This window comes from Scyliorhinus canicula, chromosome 9 (assembly GCF_902713615.1).
Source record: "Scyliorhinus canicula chromosome 9, sScyCan1.1, whole genome shotgun sequence".
NCBI lineage: Eukaryota > Metazoa > Chordata > Chondrichthyes > Carcharhiniformes > Scyliorhinidae > Scyliorhinus > Scyliorhinus canicula.
In genome coordinates this window covers 99,697,997-99,724,993 of record NC_052154.1, presented here as the reverse complement: position 1 = coordinate 99,724,993, position 26,997 = coordinate 99,697,997, and positions in this window count along the sequence as shown.

Here is a 26,997-nt window from a genome sequence, read left to right as displayed (position 1 = left end):
TGTAACTGACACTCCCATTCTTGGGAAAAGCTTGTTGCTGTTCACCCTGTCCATACCTCTCATAATTTTGTAGACCTCAATCAGGTCCCCCCTCAACCTCCGTCTTTCCAACGAAAACAATCCTAATCTACTCAACCTTTCTTCATAGCTAGAACCCTCCATACCAGGCAACATCCTGGTGAACCTCCTCTGCACCCTCTCCAAGGCATCCACATCCTTCTGGAAATGTGGCGATCAGAACTGTACGCAGTATTCCAAATGTGGCCGAACCAAAGTCCTATACAACTGTAACATGACCTGCCAACTCTTGTACTCAATAGCCCATCCGATGAAGGCAAGCGTGCTGTATGCCTTCTTCACCACTCTATCCCTTCCACCACTACTCTCTGTCTCCTGTTGCCCAGCCAGTTCTTTATCCATCTAGCTAGTACACCCTGAACCCCATACGACTTCACTTTTTCCATCAACCTGCCATGGGAATCCGGCGGGGGTGAATGATGTGTTTTGGGAATTTTATAGTAGACTATACAAATCGGAACCCCCAGCCAGGGAGGAGGGTATAAAGCGATTCTTGGGGGGGTCTGGAGTTCCCGAGCATAGATGAGGAGTTGGTGGAAGGCTTGGGAGGCCCAATCGAGCTTGGGGAGATTATAGACAGATTGGGGACAGTTCAATCGGGTAAGGCTCCGGAACCTGATGGATACCCGGTCGAGTTCTAAAAAAGGTTTTCTGGGCTGCTGGAGCCGCTGGTAAAGGCTTTTAATGAGTCGAAGGAGCTGGGAGTGTTTCCCACAACGTTATCGCAGGCATCAATTTCCTTTATTCTGAAGCGGGATAAGGATCCAGAAAACTGTGGATCGTGTAGGCCGATCTCCCTTTTAAATGTGGATGCGAAATTGCTGGCAAAGATCTTGGCCACGCTCATAGAGGACTATGTCCCGGAGATGATTGGGGTGGACTAGATGGGGTTTGTGAAGGGACGTCACCTGACGTCCAACATTGGACGGCTCTTAAATGTGATAATGATGCCATCAGAAGGGCGCGAGTTTGAGGTGGTGGTAGCCATGGTTGCAGAAAAGGCCTTTGATCAGGTAGAGTGGAAGTACCTGTGGGATGTTCTGGGAAGGTTTGGGTTCGGGCAGGGATTCGTTGACTGGTTCTGGCTGTTATATCAGGCATCGGTGGCGAATGTAAGGACCAACCGGGTCCAGTCATAATATTTTAGTTTGTGTAGGGGGACAAGACAGGGGTGCCCACTCTCCCCACTACTGTCCTTGCCACAGAGCCCTCGGCAATGACGCTTAGGTCATCGAACATCTGGCGGGGAATAGTGAGGGAGGGGTGGAGCAAAGGGTTTCACTCTACGTGGACAACTTGCTCCTTTGCATAACAGATCTGTTTGGGGGGGGGCTGGCTGGGAATATGGAGATATTGGAGGAATTTGGTCGGTTCTCAGGCTACAAATTAAACATGGGTAAGAGTGAGATGTTTGCAATCCAGGAACGAGGGCAGGAGAGGAGACTGAGGGAGATGCCATTCAAAGTGGTGGGAAGGAGTGTTAGGTACTTGGGGATTCATGTGGCAAGGGACTGGGATCAGCTCCATAAGTTACATTTGGGCAGGCTGGTTGAGCAAATGAAAGGGAACTTCCGCAGGTGGGACATGCTCTGCTGTCACTGGCGGGGAGGGTACAGACTGTGAAGATGTCAGTCCTCCCGAGATTGCTATTTGTGTTTCAATGTCTTCCAATTTTTATCCCGAAGGCATTTTTCAGGAAGATCAACGTCTCAGGTTTTGTCTGGAGGTGAGGAAGGTCCTTTTGAAAAGGGAGCGCAGATGGGTGGCTTGACCCTTCCGAATTTTGTTAATTATTGTTGGGCGGCGAATATATCGATGGTTAGGAAGTGGGTTGTGGGGGAGGGGTCGGTGTGGGAGCGAGTGGAGGCGGCATCCTGTAAGGGTACGAGTTTGGAGGCTTTGTTAATGGCACCTCTGCCGTTCTCGCCGGCTCTGTACTCCACAAGCTCAGTGGTGGTGGCAACCCTGAGGGTGTGGAGGCAATGGTGACAGCACGTGAGACTGGAGTGTTGTCACCGATCTGTGACAATCACCGTTTTGTTCCGGGGTGGCTGAACAGGGGCTTCAGGAGGTGGCAGCGGGCAAGGATTGAGAGATTTGGTGATCTCTTCAATGAAGAGGGTTTTCTGAGCCTGGAGAGATTAGAGGAGGAGTTCATTTGTAGGTGGGAATGGATTTCGGTACCTAAAGGTACGGGACTTTGTCCGGAGGCAGCTTCCAAGCTTCCCTCGCCTCCCTCTAAGGTGACTACAGAATAAGCTGATGTCAAAAACAGTGGTTGGGAAGGGGAGGATCGCGGAAATATATAAGGAATTGATGGAGTGGGAAGGGATCCCAATTGGGGAGGTGAAGAGGAAGTGGGAGGAAGATTTGGGAAGGGAGTTGGAAGTCAGACTATGAGAAAAGGCCTTGAGAAGAGTCAATTCATCCTGTCGTATGCCAGGCTTAGCCTGATCCAGTTCAAGGTGGCCGATAGGGTTCATATTGTGGTGATATTCATCACTGTAAAGACACAAGGGGTCAATGTAGATGCACTAGGACTGAATAAACACTAGAGGGAGAACCAGAGACATCATGACACACAGACATTCAACCAATAGGTCAGTAAGATAGGACACGACCCATGTGCAGTCAAGACACACTCAGAGGTGACACTACCACAAGGGGGCTACCCATATAAAAGGACAGGGCACACATGCTCTTTCTTCGTTCACAATTTACATAGATGATTTGGAGTTGGGACCAAGGGCAATGTGTCCAAGTTTGCAGACGACACTAAGATGAGTGGTAAAGCGAAAAGTGCAGAGGATACTGGAAGTCTGCTGAGGGGTTTGGATAGGTTAAGTGAATGGGCTAGGGTCTGGCAGATGGAATACAATGTTGACAAATGTGAGGTTATCCATTTTGATAGGAATAACAGCAAACGGGATTATTATTTAAATGATAAAATATTAAAGCATGCTGCTGTGCAGAGAGACCTGGCTGTGCTAGTGCATGTTGGGCAGCACGGTAGCATGGTGGTTAGCATAAATGCTTCACAGCTCCAGGGTCCCAGGTTCGATTCCCGGCTGGGTCACTGTCTGTGTGGAGTCTGCACGTCCTCCCCGTGTGTGCGTGGGTTTCCTCCGGGTGCTCCGGTTTCCTCCCACAGTCCAAAGATGTGCGGGTTAGGTGGATTGGCCATGCTAAATTGCCCGTAGTGTCCTAAAAAGTAAGGTTAAGGGAGGGGGGGGTTGTTGAGTAACGGGTATAGGGTGGATACGTAGGTTTGAGTAGGGTGATTATTGCTCGGCACAACATCGAGGGCCGAAGGGCCTGTTCTGTTCTGTACTGTTCTATGTTCTATGAGTCACAGAAAGTTGGTTTACAGGTGCAACAGGTGATTAAGAAGGCAAATGGAATTTTGTTCTTCATTGCTAGAGGGATGGAGTTTAAGACTAGGGAGGTTATGCTGCAATTGTGTAAGGTGTTAGTGAGGCCACACCTGGAGTATTATGTTCAGTTTTGGTCTCCTTACTTGAGAAAGGACATACTGGCGCTGGAGGGTGTGCAGAGGAGATTCACTAGGTTAATCCCAGAGCTGAAGGGGTTGGATTACGAGGAGAGGTTGAGTAGACTGGGACTGTACTCGTTGGAATTTAGAAGGATGAGGGGGGATCTTATAGAAACATATAAAATTATGAAGGGAATAGATAGGATAGATGCGGGCAGGTTGTTTCCACTGGCGGGTGAAAGCAGAACTAGGGGGCATAGCCTCAAAATAAGGGGAAGTAGATTTAGGACTGAGTTTAGGAGGAACTTCTTCACCCAAAGGGTTGTGAATCTATGGAATTCCTTGCCCAGTGAAGCAGTTGAGGCTCCTTCATTAAATGTTTTTAAGGTAAAGATAGATAGTTTTTTGAAGAATAAAGGGATTAAGGGATATGGTGTTCAGGCCAGAAAGTGGAGCTGAGTCCACAAAAGATCAGCCATGATCTCATTGAATGGTGGAGCAGGCTCGAGGGGCCAGATGGCCTACTCCTGCCCCTAGTTCTTATGTTCTTCTGTTCTATGTTCTCTTTTCCATAGGCAACACTCAGAGACACAGGGGCAGATCAGGAAGCATCACACCCACCGCATAGATTAGAGCAGCCTGGTTAGTTAGACTCAGTTACTATCGTAAGATCAGCAGGAGAGTCGAGCTCAAGTGGGAGAATTGTTAACTGTTCAATAAATGTGTTAAACCTATCTCCAAGTCTGATGCTTCCTTTGTCAGAGTATACATCAAGGAAGCAGCTTATGCTATATGAAGGAGCATGACACAACACATATGACTATGGCCCGGATGAGCAGGTTTTTTGAGGAGGTGGAAAGGAGGTGGAGGACAGGTGTGGCGATGTGGAGTAAGTCTGGCGAATCACGTACACATGTTTTGGGCATGTTCGAAGCTGAGGGGATTCTGACAGGGACTCTCAGATGTCATGTTAGAGGCCCTGGAAGGGAGGGTAACTCCAAGTCCAGAGATGGCAATATTTGTAGTGTTGGAAGATCCGGGGGCCCAGGAGGGGAGAGAGGCCAATGTTTTGGTCTTTGCCTCCCTGGTGGCCCGGAGATGGTTTTTCTGGGATGGAGGGACTCGGAGACTCCAAAGTCAGGGGTGTGGGTCAGTGACATGGCAGGGTTTCTCAGGCTGGAAAAGATTGAGTTTGCCTCAAGAGGTTCAATTCAGGGTTTTGCTCGGAGATGTCAGCCGTTCATCGACTTCTTTAAGGAAAACTGACCGTCAGCAGAAAGGGGGGGAGTGGGAGGGAAGGCAGGGATGGCAGTGTACAATAAGGTCAGGGAATCTAATATACGGACAGTCAAGAGGTTGGGCGGGGAGATGTTGGGTATGTTATTGTGATGTTGTTGCGTGTGTCGGACCGCTCTGTTATTTAGAATGTTTAAATGTTAAAATTATAAATGCTTCAATAAAATATTTTCCAAAACAAAAGAAATGGATATATTGTGCAGACCGGGCATATCGGGCCTCTATGACAGCGTGGATGCCCCTGTGCACCGAGGTCTGTGAGATTCCCCAATCAGCGTTTGGAAGCAGCCTGTGGTGTTAAAGTTTAGAGCTCCTGTTACCTTGACAGCCAACGTGACCGGGTGTCCTCCCCGATTTCCCCTTGTGCCAGGTGCGCCATAATTTGGCAGATATGTCGCACTGTCTCCCACTCAGCCGGAGTCTTTGACGGTATGCCCGGTCCGGCATATCCTCGGACGACAGGCGCAGTCGGTACACGCAAGGCCTCATGCGGCACTTTGCACCTCCTCCTCAGCCTGTTGGGCGGCCAGCTCTCCATCCTGGGTGGCTGCCTCCTGTTCCTCTGGGGCATGCTCCGCTGCTGCAGCTTCCTCATCCTCGAGCAGCTCCAGCTCGTAAAATGGCAAGGCATCCCCCAGGGCTGCAGCAGCTAGGAGGAAGGCCACAATTGCAGGTTTAATTCCAAATCCATCGATTTCAGGCAGGTAAATGTCGACATGTTAGCATAGTGCGTGCCATCATGCCCAACCAGGTCCAATGGGCAACATGGTGCTCCCAGTTGGCCCTGAAGACTCAGACCCCTTGTATGTTCCCCACCCCCTCCATCTCTGCACCACTGACTCCGTCAGTATCTGGCACCATGGGGACTCTGGCCCTGCTGCCTGAGGTACCATCGGCTGGTGCTGCCATTGCCAGCAGTAAGCTCCACGGCTCCCATCTGGTGCCCCGATAGGGGCTACTGAGGGTGTTGCCCATGAGTGGGCTGCCTGATGCCCCGCTGGCGGAGAGCTGCCAGGGGTGGGGGCTGTTATGGGAAAGGGTGGTGCGCGGGGGTAGTGTGGTGGAGGGTGAGGTGCAGGGCTGGTATGGTGGAGGGTGGGGTGCAGGGGTGGAGGCACCCAAATGGCCGGTGTCACTCTGCAGAACCAGGTCAGTGGGATGCACAGCAAGATGGCTGCCTTGCAGGCTGTGGCAATGACAGTCCATGCCTGGACACCGCTCCAGTCCCGTGGGGGTTCCAGCCCACATGGCCCATTCCCCCTCGCCACCCCTCCCTGGCCCTGGCAGGGCATCTCTGCCCCCCCCCCTCCCCCTCCCCCCCCCCTATCCCAGCCAGTCTGGCTAGGCAGCCTGCAGTCGCACCTCTCCGTGTTCTATGTCCTTTCTCTCCCATATCAGCCATGATGCTGGTTTCACAATTTTTAAAAGCACTAGTGAATTTCGCTGTCAGGGTCTCGCCAATGATCGGCCCATCGGAGGTGGAGAATCACGGATATCCTGGAGAATACTGGGTCTGACCCGCGAATGATATGTAAATGGTGTTTACTGTACGTGCGATCTGGAACACATTGACGCCGCTGTCAAGGCAATGGCGAATTACAATTTGGCAGGAAACTGGCATCCGCCACGATTTCGGTGTCAGGATTAATTCTCCACCCCATTGCGTTTCCTGATTTCAGCATTGGCCGATGGAGAATGCTGCCGAAGGACTTTGCATCCTGATTTGCAGTGGCACAATTAATAAACCAATAGCTCAAGAAATCATATTTTTACTGCTTTGTTCACCAGAGGCCCTGAAGCTCACACCAGCACTGCTGGCAGCTACAAAATGGAAGAATCTCTTTCACGCCCAGGGCACGTGACATCAGTTTACGGGCCACATAATCTGCTCTCTGCCACCGCTTCCGGAGAGAAGACTCCATTGATTTTTAAAAACAATCTACTCCTGGGTCAGTGCGCTGCTGTCAGGAGGAGGGGTTCTGTCTCGCTGGGCTCCAGGCCTGCACATTGCTGAGGGACATGCAAGCACGGGATGGCTGGCATTCTGAAAGCCGGTCACAGTTAGCATTTTTAAAGGTTTGTCGCGGCCATTGGGCACTTTGTCGCGCCATTGGAAACGCTGAGACCAATGGCCTCTCGGCCCTCCTGCCACCTGCCCACAATCCACCCACGGTCACAACCCTGACTTTGAAAATGACTGATCTCCACGATACATTGCATGAAATCATTGCAGGTTCCTTAGCAGCTTCAAAACCTGCGACCACTACCACCTAAAAGGTCAAGGGCAGCAAATAGATGGGAAATCTACCGCTTGAAAGTTTCCCTCCAAGTCACTCACCATCCTGATTTGGAAATATATCGCCGTTCCTTCACTCTCACTGGATCAAAATCCTAGAACTAGGTGCCGTGGGGGCACTCTTTTTCTTCCGCCGCCGCCACGGCCTCCACCATGGCGGAGGCGGAAGAGAACCCCCCTACCGCGCATGCGCCGGTGGTGACGTCAGCGGCAGCTGACGCACCGACGCATGCGCGAACTGGCGAAGGCCTTTCGGCCAGCCCTGACGCCGGGCGGCAGGCATCTAAGGCCGTTGGCGCCGGTTTTGCCGCCAGTTGGCGTGGCACCAACCACTCCGGCGCGGGCCTAGCCCCCAAAGGTGGGGAGAATTCCGCACCTTTGGGGAGGCCCGACGCCGGAGTGGTTGGCGCCACTCCGCTACGCCGGTTCCCCCCACCCCGCCAGGTAGGGGAGAATCCCGGCCCATGTCTTTTGTCTTGCAGGATCTCCTGGCGATGAGGCGGGCCCTTTTGGTGACCCCCGAACCCAATAACAACCCCAGGTGGAGAGCAGCGGGGAAGAGGATACAGACAGCGACGGGAGCCCTCGATCTGCAGCCCGAAACATCCCTGGGGCATTTGTCCGGGGACGACACTGACTACCTGTCACAGCTGCCTCCAAAACACTCCACCATCTCAGAGACACTCACCTTGGTTGGGCATGTTAGCGAAGAGGTCATGGGGCACTATCTGGTGTGCACCACACATGTTCTATGGTACATCAGGTGGAGGAAGGAACCCCCCGAGAGGGCGGACGGTCGGCGGGCGGCCTGACATCAGTGACTAGCTGCCGTCCAGGCAGGGTTCTGGAAAGGGTGGTTCCATCTATAGTGGAGATGCCGTTGCAGAGCCAGGGACTGCATAAGGGACAACCATTCAGCGCCTGTAGGTGCAGTTGGAGGTGTCCGGCCGCCTGCAGGAGCAGGAGATGGTGCCGACCATGTGTGCCACCTAGGCCTTCACCTCACGGGGTCGTCCATAATGGAGGCCTTGAAGGTGAAGGTTTCAACCATGGGTCAAGATGTCCAAGGCCTGGGGCATCTGTGCGGTCGATGGCCAAGGCCCAGGTACACAGGTAGCCATGTACCAGGGCCACCTGGACATTGGAACAATGCTCCAGAATGTGGCCCAGTTACAGCAGGACATGGCTGGAGGCGTAGGCCACATTGCCCGGGTGCAAGCTGAGGTGGCACAGACCCAGAAGATGGTGGCACTGTCACAGCATGATGTGGTGCAGTCGCAGAGGGAGGTGGTCCACTCCCTGTGCTCCATGGCCATGAGCACCGAGACCCTGATTGGGACGGGAGCAGGTCTCCAAGACTGGCAACGCCAGGTGGTGAGGGAACCTCAGTTCTTAGCTCCGCTCACATCCCCATCCAGAGGAGTAGCCATATGCCATCGGGCACCCCACGGGAGGAGGAGGTGATGGGACCCGTGCTGGTGATGCCAGTTAAGTTGGCATGGGTGCAGCACATAGGTTAGCATCAGGGGCTAGGACACATCCTTGTTTATATGGGGGCATTCCACCCCTGTACTGGGGAGGTGGTGGCGTAGTGGTATTGTCATTAGACTAGTAATCCAGAGACCCAGGGTATAGCTCTGGGGTCCCAGGGTCGAATCCCACCATGGCAGATGGTGAAATTTTAATTCAATAAAAATATGGAAATAAAAGTATAATGATGACCATGAAACCATTGTCGATTGTTGTAAACATCGATCTGGTTCACTATTGTCCTTCAGGGAAGAAAATCTGCCATCCTTACCCGGTGTGGTCTACATGTGACTCCAGACCCACACAGCGATGTGGTTGACTCTTAACTGTCCCCTCTGAAATGGCCCAGCAAGCCGATTAGTTCAAGAGCAATTAGGGATGGGTAACAAATGCTAGCCCAGCCAGTGATACCCACATCTCAGGAACGAATAATAAAATAAATGCCTCTGAAGTGCCAGGTGCGCCATGACCTGGTAGATATGTGGCACAGCCCCCTGCTCAGCTGGAGTCTTTGACAGCATGCCTGTCCGGCAGGACCTCGAATGACAGGCACTGCCGGACAGACATGGCCTCATGCAGCGCATCCTTCCCACCTCTTCCTCAGCCAGTTGGGCGGCCAGCTCTCCATCCTCACCAGTTGGCTCCTGTTCCTCATGGGCACGCTCCGCTGCTGCAGGGTCCACTTCAGACAGATCCAGCTCGTACAACCGCAGTGCATCCCCCAGGCTGCGGCGACCAGGATGAAGGCCACCATTTATTTTTGAATTTCGGAGTCCACTGTCTGTAAGGATGGCAGTTACGACATGTTAGCACGGTGCTTACCCACGTGCCCATCCAGATGCACCGGGCTACACGGTGCCATGGCCTGCGCTGCAGATCCTGACCCTGCAAGTCCCCCTCTCCCATCCCCACCCCTACCCGTTCCCCCTGGCAGTTTACCCTCTGCACCCTGAGCCCTTCGGTGCCCGGTGGTGGCCTCTTAGGCACCCAACCCTATAGCCAGGAGTACTGGTAGCTGGCACGATCTATGCCAGTGGTATGCTCCGTGGTCTCCATCCAGCGATTTCCTGTAGGGACTACTTGGGTCATTGCCCTTGGGTGGGTCGCGTGCTGCCGTGCCAGCGGGTGGCACCTGGTCGTGTGGTGGGGGAATTGGTGGGGTGAAGGTTGGGGTTGGTGTGCGGATCTGGTGGGATAGGGGCACCCATACCGTTGGTGTCACTGTGCACAGCCACAGGCCATGGTGGATGTTCAGTGGGGTACCCAGCAAGGTGGCTGTTTTGCAGACCATGTCAATGGCAGTTGGTGGCTGGACACCCTGGCTCTGTGGGGTCATTCCGACCCCATGGCCCATACCTTGGTCATCCCCCGTGGCCCCCCCTCCCGGGCCTGGCAGAGGCCCTCCCTCACCCCCACTGATCCTGCTCCCCCCAGTCAGCCTTGCCAGTGGCAGGTCCGGCAGCCCACAGTTGACCTCTGCATTTCCTTTTTTTTTTAATGTTTTTCATTGGGTTTTTGAACATAATATTTTTAGAGTTAGGTGCACAAAATGAAATATAAAGAAAACTGGTGGGATATTGTACACCAACTCAAAAACAGCAACTCTGTACAGTTAGCAATATTACGTTTAACAAATAAGTAGGCACCTGTTTGTGGATGGGAGGTTGGGGAGGTATATACACATTTGGGTGCCGGAGAAACAATTACATTAGTTATGTCCAATACAGCGAGGGCAATCCGAGAATAGATCTGGTGTTGGTGTTGTTACTAGCTTCTTGCGGACGGTTTCCGCTGCCATTGCTGTTGAGCGTTCACCTCCGCTTCGGCCATTCGTCCCGTCTTTCTCCCGTATTTTCTTGCTGTATTTGCCGAGTTTGCTGTTGTTTCCTGTGCTGTCCTTCCGGCTTTCATTCCCTCATCTCCCTACCTCTCTGGGTCCCCTCTATTGTTCCCTGTCTCCTCCTTTTTCCCTCTGCCCACCCTCCCCCCTTCTGCCCCCTTTCCCCCTCCTCCTGTGGGTCATCTTTCTTTTTTCTTTGGATTAGCTGTCCACCCCCGTAGGATTCTACGGCGGGCGATCAAGGAGGCAAAGGGAAGGGCATCCGCCCTCCTCCCCATAAATAGATCTGGCTGGTCTGATACCCCGAAGACCGCCACTTTCGGGCATGGCTCCACCCTCATCCCTGTAATGATATGCAGACAGACATGTAACTGGGGTGTTAATCAGAACACCCAGCTGTGGCATAACCATTAGAGGGCATAACCACTAGAGGGCATTACACAACCATGATAAAACCACAGCTCACATAAACCCAGTCCCTCACTCCCAGCAGAGGCTGGCGGAAGAACACAAGTGTAGCAGAGATCTCAGTCAAGCCACCACATGTGGCTTAGATACAGTTTGTACAGCTAGTCAAGTTTACTGTGTTTCTAGAGTTAGATCAAACTAATTTATCAGTTTTGTCATTGCTAAATAAATACTTTCAACTTACTTGGAGAACTGGAGTAATTTTCAACATTGTCTACAGTTAGTAGCAACTTATGTTACTCAAATAACATAACATATGATACCAGAGTGACTGCTGCATCTACCTTGTTAAATTCAGTAAGTTTAGAGAGAAAAGCAGATAGCTATTTGGCAACAGAAGCATCGCCTCCGGAAGAAAGCTGCTGATTCCAGGCACGATGGACAGACCACAAGCTCCTCGTCACGTCAGAACCAATGGTAACCTTAATGTTAACTGGCGCTTGTTTAAACAAAAATTTCAACTGTATGTAGAAGAGTCTGTGACTAAACAAATGCGGCCGATGCTCGGAAAATAGCTCTCTTACTGACTACTGCTGGTGAACACGTGTGAGAGATCTACAACTCTTTCACCTACACAGAAGGGCAGGATATAACAAAGTATGAAACCATCCTTGAAAATTTGAGAGTCACTGCGAGGTCCAGACAAATGAAATATTTGAGTGCTACATCTTCCACAAAAGGATGCAAGGAAAGGAGGAATATTTTGACAGTTTTTTCACTAATCTTAGACTGCTTGCCCAATCCTGCAATTTTGGTGCAATAAATGACTCATTGATCCGAGACCAAATAGTATATGAAATCCATTCTGATCCTCTCAGAGAGCAACTACTTAAGCTAAAACACATGACTCTTGAAATCGCTATAGAAAAGCGCATGGTGCATGAACACTCAAAAAATCGCTACTTACAATACAAGATTGCTGAAAGTGGCGGGGGAACCCCTCCCACGAGGTCGAATGCGTCCAGGCCGTCTCCCGACTGCAGCGCCTCCACATTTCCGATGGCAGCCATCTTGCGCGCACAAACTTCGGCCCTGCGCATGCGCCGTATGAAAACAAAATGAAGTGGCCGAGAACCACACCGTGCATGCATATTACGAACAAAGGTATGAAACGACCGAGAACCGCACCGCACACACACGAAGGCACACGGAAGGTCGTGACGTCGACACAATGACATGCACGCAGTGTGGAACCGCCCACTTTTGAAAAAATGCCCTGCGAGAGGCAAACAATGTCTCCAATGTGGGAGTCTCAACCATTATGATACTCAATGCAGATCTGCACCACAACTTAAAAGTCACAGACCAAATTTAAAGCAGAGTCGCATTAGAAGTGTGCAACTCCAAACGGATGAGTCTGATGAAGGTAATGCAATGGATCCAGACGATGACTACCTAGATAAAACATTCCAAGTGGGAATCATAAAAAAGTTTGAAAACTCCACAAAGAATACCTTGCAAGTGAAATCAATCCATGCCATTGATTCCGAAGTGAATGGAACACAGTGTTGGATGTAAACAGATGCCCCATTAAGTTCCAACTGGACACAGGTGGCTCCGCTAACATGTTCTCGAAGTTCGACTTCACGAAGATCAAGAAAGCTCCCAAAATCCTTCCAGCAGCCTGCAAACTCCAGGACTACAATGGCTACGCAATCACACCATTGGGGTCATGCCATTTAACAATTGTCCAACAGACACAAAGAGACGAGCCTGAGATTTAAGATTGTCCAACCAGACAAGTCGCCGTGTTAGGTGCACAAGCCTGCAAGTAACTGAACCTCGTTCAAAGGGTCTACACCATGATGCTGTCTCATCAAGATCTTCAGATCAGCATTGAAGGAATACTGGACCAATACCTAGATGTCTTCAGCAGAATGGGCACAATTCCATATGAATACAAACTTCTGCTGTGTGCTGATGCAAAACCAATGGTTCACCCATCAAGGAGAGTTTCTGCTCCACTGAGGGAACAGTTAAAATCAGAACTCGCAAGTCTACAGAAGTTTAAAGAGAAATGGTATAATGTCTGCTGTGGGGAGCAGGTGTTCTCTCGTTAAAATCAGAAATCGCAAGTCTACAGAAGAAAGGCATCATCTCCAAAATCACTGAACTGACTGACTGGGTCAGTTCGATGCTGTGCGTCAAAAAGCCTTCGGGGAACTTAAGAATCTGCATCGACCCCAAGGATCGAAACAAAAACATCATGCGGGAACATTACCCGATCCCAAAAAGAGAAGAGATTATGAGAGAAATGGCACACGCGCGTTTCTTTACCAAGCTAGATGCATCCCAAGGATTCTGGCAAATCCAACTCGAAGAATCCAGCAGAAAGCTCTGCACCATCAACACGCCTTTCGGCAGATTCTGCTACAATCGAATGCCATTTGGGATTATCTCGGCATCTGAAATATTCCACCGCATCATGGAACAATGATGGAAGGAATAGACGGAGTTCATGTCTACGTGGATGATGCTATCATCTGGTCTTCGACTCCAGAGGAACATGTGTCGTGACTGAAGAGAGTATTCAGACGCATAAACGAGCATGGCCTCAAGTTAAACAAATCCAAATGCAGCTTTGGAACATCCACGCTCAAGTTCCTGGGTGACCAGATATCGAAACATGGTGTACATCCCGACACGGACAAGATAAAAGCCATTGAAGCAATGAAAGTTCCCAAGGACAAGAAAGCAGTACTTCGCTTCCTTGGAGTGGTGAATTTTTTAGGCAGATTTATCCCAAATTTGGCCACCCACACAACATCTCCAAGAAAGTTAATAAAGAAATCAACATTCGAGTGGACGATGGCACATCAGAAAGAGTGGTTGGAGCCAAAGGCGAAAACTCACCACTGCACCTGTGCACTGCATTCTTTGACCCAGATCGTGAAACCAAGGTTTCGACTGACGCAAGTCAGGATGGCATTGGAGCAGTGTTGCTACAGAAAGATGACACAGCATCATGGGTCCCAACAGCATATGCATCACATGCAATGACACCGACAGAGATTCAGTACGCTCAAATTGAAAAGGAGTGTTTAGGTCTTCTAACCAGCATTTTAAAATTGCATTACTACGTCTATGGCCTACCAAAATTCACCATTGCAACGGATCACAAACCTCTCGTGCACATCATCCAAAAGAACCAAAATGACATGATTCCTCGATTACAAAGAATTATACTCAAACTTAGGAGATATGGGGCGGGATTCTCCCGTACCCGGCGGGGCGGGGGGGTCCCGGCAGGATGGAGTGGCGTGAACGATTCCGGCATCGGCCCGCCCCAAAGGTGCATAATCTCCGCACCTTCAGGGGCTAAGCCAGCGCCGGAGTGGCTTGCTGGAGCGGCAGACTGGCCGACGCGGAAGGCCTTTGGCGCCGCGCCAGCCGGGGCAGAAGGGACTCTGCGGCTGGCGGGGGTCCGCGTATGCGCGGGAGCGTCAGCGGCTGCTGACGTCATCCCCGCGCATGTGCAGGGGGGGTTCACCTTCGTGCCGGCCATCGCGGAGGACCACACGGCCAGCGCGTAAGAAAAGAGTGGCCCTACGGCAGAGGCCCGCCCGCGGATCGGTGAGCCCCGATCGCGGGCCCGATCTGGCGCTGGAGAATTCGGCGGGCGGCGGGGGCGAGAATCCCGCCCATGAATTCAATCTTGTATATACACCTGGCAAAGATCTAATCATTGCAGATGCGTTGTCTTGCCCAGTCACTTCACCAAGTGAACCACTAAAGATAATCCAACACATTGAATCCCAGGCACAATTGTGCACAGACAACCTTCCTGCAATGGACGAAAAAATAATTCTCATCGGTGAAGAGACGGACAAAGATCCCTTGCTGCAATGAGTCATTCATAACCTCAACAATGGATGGCCTAAAGGGCAATGTCTGCAATTCTACAATGTCAAAGACAATGATCAACGGAATACTGCTAAGGATGGATAGAATAGTGATTCCGCTGCGTCTCAGGCCCATGGTACTTCGTCAAATCCACGAAGGACACCTTGGCATAGAAAAATGCAGACGAAGGGCTCGCCAAGCCGTCTACTGGCCTGGCATCAATCAGGACATCACGGACATGGTCCTGGGCTGTGAGACCGGTTAGAAGTTCCAACCAGCACAATGTAAGGAGACTCTTCAAACACACAACTTGGAAACCTCTCCGTGGACCAAGGCAGGCATTGACCTATTCCACTCTAATAGTCATGACTACATAGTAGTCATAGACTACTACTCGAACTACCCTGAAGTAATAAAGCTGTCTGACTGGGATTCAATCGTAAGGGGAGGAGACAGGCGTTTCTTTGGTCGAAAACGAGACTCCCGAATGGTATGTTGCCTCCCGGGTGCACGGGTCAGGGATGTCTCAGATTGACTGCAGAACATACTTAAAGGGGAGGGTGAACAGCCAGTTGTTGTGGTGCATATAGGCACCAACGATATAGGTAAAAAACAGGATGAGGTCCAACAATCAGAATTTAGAAAGTTAGGAGATAAGTTAAAAAGTAGGACCTCAAAGGTAGTAATCTCAGGATTACTACCAGTCCTATGAGACAGTCAGAGTAGAAATTCAAGAATAGTCAGAATGAATATGTGGCTTGAGAGATGGTGCAGGAGGGAGGGGTTCAGATTTGTGGGACATTGCAACCGGTTCTGGGGGCGGTGGGACCATTACAAACCGGATGGTCTACACCTGGGCAGGACTGGAACCAATGTCCTTGGGGGTGCTTTTACTAACACTGTTGGGGAGGTTTTAAACTAAAGTGGCAGGGGGATGGCAACCAGATTAGGAAGTTATAGGTCAGTAAAGAGGCAGCAACTAAAGTCAGTAAGGTACTAGATAATAAAATCAATGTGACTAAGGGGAAGAGTAGACAGGGAAGAGATGATGATCGCAAAGGGACAGATGGTCTGAGGTGCATTTGTTTTAATGCGAGAAGTGTAGCAGGTAAGGCAGATGAACTTAGGGCTTGGATTAGTACCTGGGAATATGATGTTATTTGTATTACTGAGACTTAGTTGACGGAAGGGCAAGACTGGCAACTAAATATCCCAGGATATAGATGCTTCAGGAGGGACAGAGAGAGAGGTAAAAGGGGTGGAGGAGATGCATTACTGGTCAGAGATGATATCACAGCTGTGATTAAGGAGGGCACGATAGAGGATTCGAGCACTGAATCAATATGGGTAGAGCTAAGAAATAGTAAGGGTGCAGTAACATTGTTGGGACTTTACTACAGGCCTCCCAAAAGCGAGCGTGAAGTAGAGGTACAAATATGTAGACAGATTATAAAAAAATGTAGGAGCAATAGGATGGTCGTAATGGGAGATTTTAACTTCCCCAACATTGAATGGGACTCATGTAGTGTTGGAGGCGTAGATGGAGCAGAATTTGTAAGGAGCATCTAGGAGAGTTTTTTAGAGCAGTATGTAAATAGTCCAACTTGGGAAGGGGTCATACTGGACCTGGTATTGGGGAATGATCCCGGCCAGGTGGTTGAAGTTTCAGTTGGTGATTACTTTGGGAATAGCGATCCCAATTCCGTAAGTTTTAGAATTCTCATGGACAAAGACGAGAGTGGTCCTAAAGGAAGAGTGCTAAATTGGGGAAAGGCCAAGTATAACAAACTTCGGCAGGAGCTGGGGAATGTGGATTGGGAGCAGCTGTTTAAGGGTAAATTCACATTTGAAATGTGGGAGTCTTTTAAGGAAACGTTGATTAGAGTGCAGGACAGACATGTTCCTGTGAAAATGAGGGATAGAAATGGCAAGATTAGGGAACCATGGATGACGAGTGGAATTGTGAGACTAGCTAAGATGAAAAAGGAAGCATACATAAGATCTAGGCGATTTAAAACTGATGAAGCTTTGGAGGAATACCGGGAAACTAGGACAAATCTCAAACGCGCAATAAAGAGGGCTAAAAGGGGTCATGAAATATCTTTGGCTAACAGGGTTAAGGAAAATCCCAAAGCCTTTTATTCGTATATAAGGAGCAAGAGGGTAACTAGAGAAAGGATTGGCCCACTCAAAGACAAAAGAGGGAATTTATGCGTGGAGTCAGAGGAAATGGGTGAGATTAATGAGTACTTTGCATCGGTATTCACCAAGGAGAGGGATATGGCGGTTGTTGAGGCTAGGGATTGTAGCCACCTGGGTTGGCCACTTCCCCACACAAAATGGAAGAACGCAAAGGTTGCAGGGAAAACTGGACAATTATAAAGAGACAAGCAGTTTGCAGAAGTTCATGTGTATTCTGGCTGCAAAGAAAGCAGACAGCACCGAAACCAGCAGTTTTCATATTAATGAAGCGATCCCCGGGAACAATGGATACAACGATTAGCTACAATTGGGACATTCTATGGCAGGTCAGACTTCCTGGCGCCAACTGGGTCTAAAACAAAAGGAAACAAACCAGTTAGGAAGAACCGCCCCGCGATCTAGGGACAGCCTCAGTATTGGGGGATTCGTACCAATCGATTGGGATGAGACCCAATCGATGGACAGTAGGATCGGGGTACGCCCAAAAGGGCGCAAAGCCCCTGGGACCTATAAAAGTCAAGTCCCAAGTTTAGCTCCCTCTCTTAGCCGGCCCTCCCAGCAGAACACCTTTGCAGCAGCTCTCTAAGAACTTGACCGTGAGAAGGAGAGGCCTGGCCAACAGCTACACCGACAAGTAAGTGTCAACCAACGCACGCTACAAGAATAGACACTCCTGATCCCTTAACCCGTACCAACTGGGAATCCTGCAGTCTCAGGACAGAACAAGAGGCCATTGTTCCCTGATCCAGTGGGTTCCCTTATCGAAGATAAGTATTGGCTCATAGTGGTGGGAATAGTTTAGTCCGCTAGTATTAGTTGCATGAGTATCGATTTACTGTGTAAATAATAAATGTGTTTGATTGAACCTTACTAACTGGTGTATTGAGTCATTGATCTGAACTTGAACTTGAACCTCGTGGTGGTATCATAAAGATACCTGGCGACTCTAGAGCTAAGGAATAAAACAGAGCCAATTGAGTGTAAAGCATACTCACCACAACGAGCAACAGGATGGATGTTTAAATACTCTAGGTCAAGTCGGCATAAGGAAGGGGGACGTTTTGGGTATTCTAAAAGGCATTAAGGTGGACAAGTCCCCGGGTCTGGATGGGATCTATCCCAGGTTAGTGAGGGACGAAATAGCTGGGGCCTTAACAAATATATTTGCAGCATCCTTGAGCACGGGTGAGGTCCCGGAGAACTGGAGAATTGCTAATGTTGTCCCTTTGTTTAAGAAGGGTAGCAAGGATAATCCAGGGAATTATAGACCTAGGAGCTTGACGTCAGTGGTAGGCAAACTGTTGGAGAAGACTTATCAGTGATAGGCAGCATGGTTTTGTGCAGGGAAGGTCATGTCTTACAAACCTAATAGAATTCTTTGAGGAAGTGACAAAGTTAATTGATGAGGGAAGGGCTGTAGATGTCATTACATGGACTTCAGTAAGGCGTTTGATAAAGTTTCCCATGGCAGGTTGATGGAAAAAGTGAAGTCGTATGGGGTTCAGGGTGTACTAGCTAGATGAATAAAGAACTGGCTGGGCAACAGGAGACAGAGAGTAGTGGTGGAAGGGAGTGTCTCAAAATGGAGAAAGGTGACTAGTGGTGTTCCACATGGATCCGTGCTTGGACCACTGTTGTTTGTGATATACATAAATGACCTGGACGAAGGTTTAGGTGATCTGATTAGCAAGTTTGCAGATGATACTAGGATTGGTGGAGTTGCAGATAGCAAGGAGGACTGTCAGAGAATACAGCAAAATATAGATAGATTGGAGAGTTGGGCAGAGAAATGGCAGATAGAGTTCAATCCAGGCAAATGCGAGGTGATGCATTTTGGAAGATCTAATTCAAGAGCGGACTATACGGTCAATGGAAGAGTCCTGGAGAAAATTGGTGTACAGAGAGATCTGAGAGTTCAGGTCCATTGTACCCTGAAGGTGGCAATGCAGGGCGATAGAGTGGTCAAGAAGGCATACAGCATGCTTGCCTTCATTGGACAAGGTATTGAGTACGAGAGTCGGCAGGTCATGTTACATAGATACATAGAATTTACAGTGCAGAAGGAGGCCATTCTGCCCATCGAGTCTGCACCGGCTCCCAGAAAGAGCACCCTACCCAAGGTTAACACCTCCACCCTATCCCCATAACCCAGCAACCCCTCCCAACACTAAGGGCACTTTTGGACACTAAGTGGAATTTATCATGGCCAATCCACCTAACCTGCACATCTTTGGACTGTGGGAGGAAACCGGAGTACCCGGAGGAAACCCACGCACACACGGGGAGGATGTGCAGACTCCACACAGACAGTGACCCAAGCCGGAATCGAACCTGGGACCCTGGAGCTGTGAAGCGATTGTGCTATCCACAATGCTACCGTGCTGCCAAACAGTTGTATAGGACTTTGATTAGGCCACATTTGGAATACTGTGTGCAGTTCTGGTCGCCACATTACCAGAAGGGTGTGGATGCTTTGGAGAGGGTGCAGAGGAGGTTCACCAGGATGTTGCCTGGTATGGAGGGTGCTAGCTATGAAGAAAGGTTGAGTAGATTAGGATTGTTTTCATTGGAAAGATGGAGGTTGAGGGAGGACCTGATTGAGGTCTACAAAATTATGAGAGGTACGGACTGGGTGGATAGCAACAAGCTTTTCCCAAGAATGGGGGTGTCAAACAAGGGGTCATGATTTCAAGGTGAGAGGGGGAACGTTTAAGGGAGATGTGTGTGGAAAGTGTTTTACGCGAAGAGTGGTGGGTGCCTGGAATGCTTTGCCAGCTGAGGTGGTAGAGGCGGGTACGATAGCATCATTTAAGATGCATCTAGACAGGTATATGAACGGGCGAGGAACAGAGGGAAGTAGATCCTTGGAAAATAGGCAACAGGTTTAGATAAAGGATCTGGATCGGCGCAGGCTGGGAGGGCCGAAGGGCCTGTTCCTGTGCTGTAATTTTCTTTGTAAGTCTCTTTGGTTTAGCACACTTGGTAAATCGCTGGCTTTTAAAGCAGACCAAGCAGGCCAGCAGCACGGTTCAATTCCCGTACCAGCCTCCCCGAACAGGTGCCGGAATGTGGAGACTAGGGGCTTTTCACAGTAACTTCAATGAAGCCTACTTGTGACAATAAGTGATTTTCATTTTATTTTTCATTTTCATTTCATTTCTTTGTTTTGACCTCACTTCAAAAACCGTGATCAAATCAAGCAAAGAAACTTTTTCTCGTCATGGCATACCAAATACTGTGATGGACAATGACAATGGACCGTGCTTTCACAGTTAACATTGGACTATGTTTACAAAATGCTACAACTTCAAGCATGTCACATCTAGTCCGCACTACCCGCAGTCCAACGGCAAACTTTAAAAGGGGATGCACATAGTCAAACAGCTCATTAACAAAGCCTCGGATTCCGCCTCCGACATTCACTTTGCACTACTCTCATATCGTGCTACTCCCTTATCAACTGGCATGTCACCAGCTCAGTTGCTGATGAACAGGTACCTGAGAACAACACTTCCGGCCCTACAACGACCTGATCTAGATCACCTACCGGTGATAAAAAAGATACAACAACTTTATGATGATCAGAAACATCACTACGACAAACATGCAACCGATCTGGAGGTGCTAGCTCCAGCAGACACCGTCAGAATCAAAATACCTGATGCCGGTTGGTCTGCTCCAGCTGTCACTATTCGTCAAGCCGCACCCAGATCCTACGTGGTAAAAACGACAGATGGCACCATCATTCGCAGAAATCGAACAGCACTTCAGAAAATCACATACCCACGACCGATCTCCTCTCCACTGCCATTTGCTGAAGCGATACCTCAAGACACCATAACCCACAATTCCACTAGTTGTGATTCACACGCAACGATCAAGCCACCAACGTCACCACCACCACTCAGAAGGTCATCGAGACCGGTCTTCAGGACACGCGACAACGCAGAATTGCCGAGCAAAAACTTATAGCTAAGTTCCGCACGCATGAGTGCGGCTTCAACAGGGATCTTGGATTCATGTCGCATTACATTCATCCCCCACCATCTGGCCGGGACTTGCAAAATCCTACCAACTGTCCTGGCTTGAGACAATTCACACCTCTTTAACCTGGGGTTACCCCTATCTCTGGATCTGTAATGAATTGATTACCTGCAAATGCATTGTCCAGCATCTCTGACTTTGTCTATATAAATGTTTCTGGAACATACCTCGCCATTCACCTGAGGAAGGAGCAGCGCTCCGAAAGCTCGTGTTTGAAACAAACCTGTTGGACTTTAACCTGGTGTTGTAAGACTTCTTGCTTTGCTGAAGGTGAGGACAAGACAAAGTTCAAAACAGTCCTGCTGAATTTCAACAGCCACTGTGACATCGAAGTCAACGAGAGCTTTGTACGCTACGTATTCCAGCAGAGGCTTCAGGGTAAGGATGAACCTTTTCAGTCCTTCTTAACCCATCTCCGAATCCTCGCGCAATCCTGCAACTACAGCTCCACTTCCGACTCCATGATCCGCGACCAGATCGTTTTCGAGGTCCACTCCGACCCCCTTCACCAGCAGCTCCTTAAAGTGAAGCAGCTCACCCTCACCATCGCCATCGAAACCTGCGTCCTACATGAGCACACTAATAACCGGTACTCCCATATCAAGGCGGCAGAGACAGCGCGGAAAGGCCCCCATGATGCGGAGCGGGTGCAGGCCGTAAAACAGCTCCAGGGCCTGAGTCTGGATGAGGGCAGCCATTTCGTGCGGTTTTCCAGGGCTCCTGCGCATGCGCGCAACGACCGAGGGGATGGCGAGGCCGAGGACCGAACTGCGCAGGTGGCAACATCGTTCGACCGCACCACGCATGCGCAGTGGCGCACGGAGCGTCCTGACATCGGCGCCATGACGTGCAACAACTGTGGCTCCTCCCACTTAAAGCGGCAATGTCCCGCGAAATCTCGACACTGTCTCCAGTGTGGCAAGCTTGCCCACTACGCAGCCCTGTGCAGATCTGCTCAACTGCCCACCACACATCGATCCCAGCAGCAGCGCAGGAACGTGCATCAATCAATCAATCAATGTGCATCAATCACGGACCCGTCAAATCCGGCACCGGTTTTCATGGAATTGAATGCGTTCCACGTGGCGACAGTGCTAGCCCATTTAAAGTCGCTGTAGTAATCCACGGGAGGCAGGAGTTCCGTCACCACACCAATATTTATTTACAATAACGATATTACAGGAGCAGCTACAAACAGTGCTGCTAGCAGTCCAGTCAACTTAAGACTGGCTCACAAAGCCTACACAGGTGATTATATGGGCCCCCTCAATTAGCTATCATTGAGGGAGCTCATACTCCAATTGGCCAACCAGTAAAGCCAATTGGAGTTCATTACAGTCGCTAAATCTGCGCAGCTGTTGCGCTGATTTTTCTGTCATGAAACGCCACACATACTCCGCTGGAGTCAACACTCAAAAACGGAGAATCCAGCCCTGAGTTTCTGAAACAGAGAATCGCATCTCGAGAGTGTTGGTGAAAGCTGGCATGTGGAGCAGGTGAGCTCTGAATCCAGCCTGTGCAGGAGAGAGACGGGGAAGAGCAGCCAGGGAGCAGAATTCAGACTGGTGGGAACAAGAATTTTTCACTCATGATATTAAATTGGAATATGGCAGATATGGACTTTTATGTGAGGAGATGAATGGAGCAAGGAGAGAGTGCGGGGAGGGGAAATAGGAGGGGAAGGTGTGAGGACAGTGGAGGGAGGGTGGTAGGAGGATATTGGGGAGAGGACGGGGTGAGGGCAGTGGGGAGGGTAGGGGAGTGGACAGTGGAGAGGGGAGGGGGTGAGGGCAGTGGGGAGGGAAGGGGTAAGGACAGGGGGGAGGGGAGGGGGCGAGGACAGTGGAGAGGGGATGGGTGAGGGCAGTGGGGAGGGTAGGGGGTAAGGACAGTGGAGGGGGTGAGGGCAGTGGGGAGGGTAGGGGGTAAGGACAGTGGAGTGGGGAGGGGGTGAGGGAAGTGGGGAGGGGAGGGGGTGAGGACAGTGGGGAGGGTAGGGGGTGAGGACAGGGGGGAGGGGAGGGGGTGAGGACAGAGGGGAGGGTAGGGGTGAGGGCAGTGGGGAGGGTAGGGGATGAGGGCAGTGGGAGGGAAGGGGTTAGGACAAAGGGGGGGGAGGGAGTGAGGACAGTGGGGAGGGTAGGGGATGAGGGCAGTGGGAGGGAAGGGGTGAGGACAAAGGGGAGGGGAGGGAGTGAGGACAGTGGGGAGGGGAGGGGGTGAGGACAGGGGGAGGGGAGGGGAGGGGGTGAGGACAGTGGGGTGGGGAGGGGGTGAGGACAGGGGGGAGGGTAGGGGTGAGGACAAAGGGGAGGGGAGGGAGTGAGGACAGAGGGGAGGGTAGGGGTGAGGACAGTGGGGAGGGTAGGGGGTGAGGGCAGTGGGGAGGGGAGAGGGTGAGGACAGTGGGGTGGGGAGGGGGTGAGGACAGGGGGGAGGGTAGGGGTGAGGACAGAGGGGAGGTTAGGGGTGAGGACAGGGGGGAGGGGAGGGGTGAGGACAGGGGGGAGGGGAGGGGGTGGGGACAGAGGGAAGGGTAGGGGTGAGGACAGAGGGAAGGGTAGGGGGTGAGGACAGTGGGGAGGGTAGGGGTGAGGACAGCGGGAGGGGAGGGGGTGAGGACAGAGGGGAGGGGAGGGGGTGAGGACAGGGGGAGGGTAGGGGGTGAGGGCAGTGGGGATGGTAGGGGGTGAGGACAGCGGGGAGGGTAGGGGGTGAGGACAGGGGGAGGGTAGTGGTGAGGACAGGGGGGAGGGGAGGGGGTGAGGGCAGTGCGGAGGGTAGGGGGTGAGGACAGGGGGGAGGGGAGGGGGTGAGGACAGTGGAGTGGGGAGGGGGTGAGGACAGGGGGGAGGGTAGGGGTGAGGACAGGGGGGAGGGTAGGGGGTGAGGAAAGAGGGAAGGGTAGGGGTGAGGACAGAGGGGAGGGTAGGGGGTGAGGACAGGGGGGAGGGGAGGGTGTGAGGACAGTGGAGAGGGGAGGGGGTGAGGACAGAGGGAAGGGTAGGGGGTGAGGACAGGGGGGAGGGGAGGGGGTGAGGACAGTGGAGAGGGGAGGGGGTGAGGACAGTGGAGAGGGGAGGGGGTGAGGACAGTGGGGAGGGGAGGGGGTGAGGACAGAGGGAAGGGTAGGGGTGAGGGCAGAGGGGAGGGTAGGGGTTGAGGACAGTGGGGAGGGTAGGGGGTGAGGACAGAGGGGAGGGTAGGGGGTGAGGACAGGGGGAGGGTAGGGGGTGAGGGCAGTGGGGAGGGTGGGGGTGAGGACAGTGGAGAGGGGAGGGGGTGAGGGCAGTGGGGAGGGTAGGGGGTAAGGACACTGGAGAGGGGAGGGGGTGAGGGCAGTGGGGAGGGGAGGGGGTGAGGACAGGGGGGAGGGTAGGGGGTGAGGACAGTGGGGAGGGTAGGGGGTGAGGACAGTGGAGAGGGGAGGGGGTGTGGACAGAGGGGATGGTAGGGGGTGAGGACAGTGGGGAGGGTAGGGGTGAGAACAGGGGGAGGGTAGGGGTGAGGACATGGGGGAGGGGAGGGGGTGAGGGCAGTGGGGAGGGTAGGGGGTGAGGACAGGGGGGAGGGGAGGGGGTGAGGACAGTGGAGTGGGGAGGGGGTGAGGACAGGGGGAAGGGTAGGGGTGAGGACAGGGGGGAGGGGAGGGGGTGAGGACAGTGGAGAGGGGAGGGGGTGAGGACAGTGGGGAGGGGAGGGGGTGAGGACAGAGGGAAGGGTAGGGGTGAGGGCAGAGGGGAGGGTAGGGAGTGAGGACAGAGGGGAGGGTAGGGGTGAGGACAGTGGGCAGGGTAGGGGGTGAAGACAGAGGGGAGGGTAGGGAGTGAGGACAGAGGGGAGGGTAGGGGTGAGGACAGAGGGAGGGTAGGGGTGAGGACAGAGGGGAGGGTAGGGGTGAGGACAGAGGGGAGGGTAGGGGTGAGGACAGTGGACAGGGTAGGGGGTGAGGACAGAGGGGAGGGTAGGGGGTGAGGACAGTGGGGAGGGTAGGGGGTGAGGATAGGGGGAGGAAAGGGGATGAGGACAGTGGAGAGGGTAGGGGGTGAGGACAGTGGGGAGGAAAGGGGGTGAGGACAGTGGAGAGGGTAGGGGGTGAGGACAGTGGGGAGGGTAGGGAGTGAGGACAGTGGAGTGGGGAGGGGGTGATGGCAGTGGGGAGGGTGGGGGTGGGGACAGAGGGGAGGGTAGGGGGTGAGGACAGAGGGGAGGGGAGGGAGTGAGGACAGTGGAGTGGGGAGGGGGTGAGGGCAGTGGGGAGGGTAGCGGGTGGGGACAGAGGGGAGGGTAGGGGTTGAGGACTGGGGGGAGGGTAGGGGGTGAGGGCAGTGGGGAGGGTGGTAGGAGGATACTGGGGATGGTAGGGGGTGAGGACAGTGGGGTTGTGGGGGTGAAGACAGTGGGGGTGAGGTCAGTGGGGGGTGGGGGTGGGAACAGGGGGGGTGGGGTGGGGAACAGTGGGAAGGGTTGGCAGTGAGGACAACATGGAAGGTGGTGAGAGGACAGCGGGGATGGGGAAGGGTCAGGTCGGTGGCGAGAGGGTGGGGGTGATGACAGTCGGGGGAATGGGTGGGGGTGAGGTCAGTAGGGTGAGTGTGAGATGGTCAGTAGGGTGTGTGAGAGGGAGGGTGTGATGGGGTGGATGATGAGGAGGGGAAGGATGGGAGGGCTTGTGGTTGGGGAGGAGGAGGGTGGGAATGGGGAAGGTTGGGGGAGAGGGTGGGTGATGGGGGAGGGTTGGGGAGAGGGTGGGGGATGGGTTGGGGGAGAGGTGTGAGATACAATACAGTTGGTCAAGATGAATAAATAATAATCGCTTATTGTCACAAGTAGGCTTCAATGAAGTTACTGTCAAAAGCCCCTAGTCACCACATTCCGGCGCCTGTTCGGGGAGGCCGGTACGGGAATTGAACACACACTGCTGGCACTGTTCTGCATTACAAGCCAGTGTTTAGCCCACTGTGCTGAACCAGCCCCGAATGAATCGTTCAGAAAAGCAGAATCAGCATTGTGCTTTGTGTTTAATGAAAGTTATTGAAGCTTCCGGGACTGAACCATGGATTATGGGTAGAAATATTAGAGGTGACTTGTCTTCTGTCTGTCCTCATTTGTGAAGGTTATCAGCACTATAAACCATTTCTCCACTAATCTCTGTTCCCTGACACCCTCAGAGCCTGCCCCATACAAAGGTCAGTCCATGTTCTGATATTATCCAGCCAGGCACATCCTTGAATCAGATTTTCTGAAAGGTTTATCAAGATTCACCTTCACCTGCTACCTTGTATATTCTTGCAATAAAACCACAAATTTTATTGTTTTTTTCTAAGAATGGCACAGAGACAAAAAGCAGTTTAAAAAAAACTGCCCTTTGTCATCATGTTTTAAAAATTGATAAATTCCTCACACCCATTTGACTGGCAGGTGCAGAGAGCAGTTAACAGGAAATAAAAGATAAGAACAGGGTTCGGCTTTAAAGTGAAAGCCTTAACCAGGGAGCATCAAGGGAGGCCATTCAGCTTATGTTTGGGCTGAATCATTGAAAAAGCTCCCCAATTAATCCCACTGCCCCGCTCATTCCCCAAATTTTTCAATTTCCTTTCCATTCAATTTCCCAATTCCTTTTGAAAGTTGGTTGGAACTTGCTTCCACTGCCTGTCTGGGTAAAACATTGCAGATCCCACTCCCCTCCTGTTCACATCGCAATTCCAAAATATGTGAGCTTCCTCGATAACTGCCTCAAAACTGAGATCAAGAACACAGGAAAAGGAACCAGTAAGCGAAGGCCGAAAGCAGGACAGGGAGAGGTGTGTGTTGGGGGGGGGTGGGGCGGGGGGGGGAGCCCAGCAACAAAAGGTGGGGGGGGGGGGGACACCACCTGCGTGTAAATAACGAATAACCAACTATTGT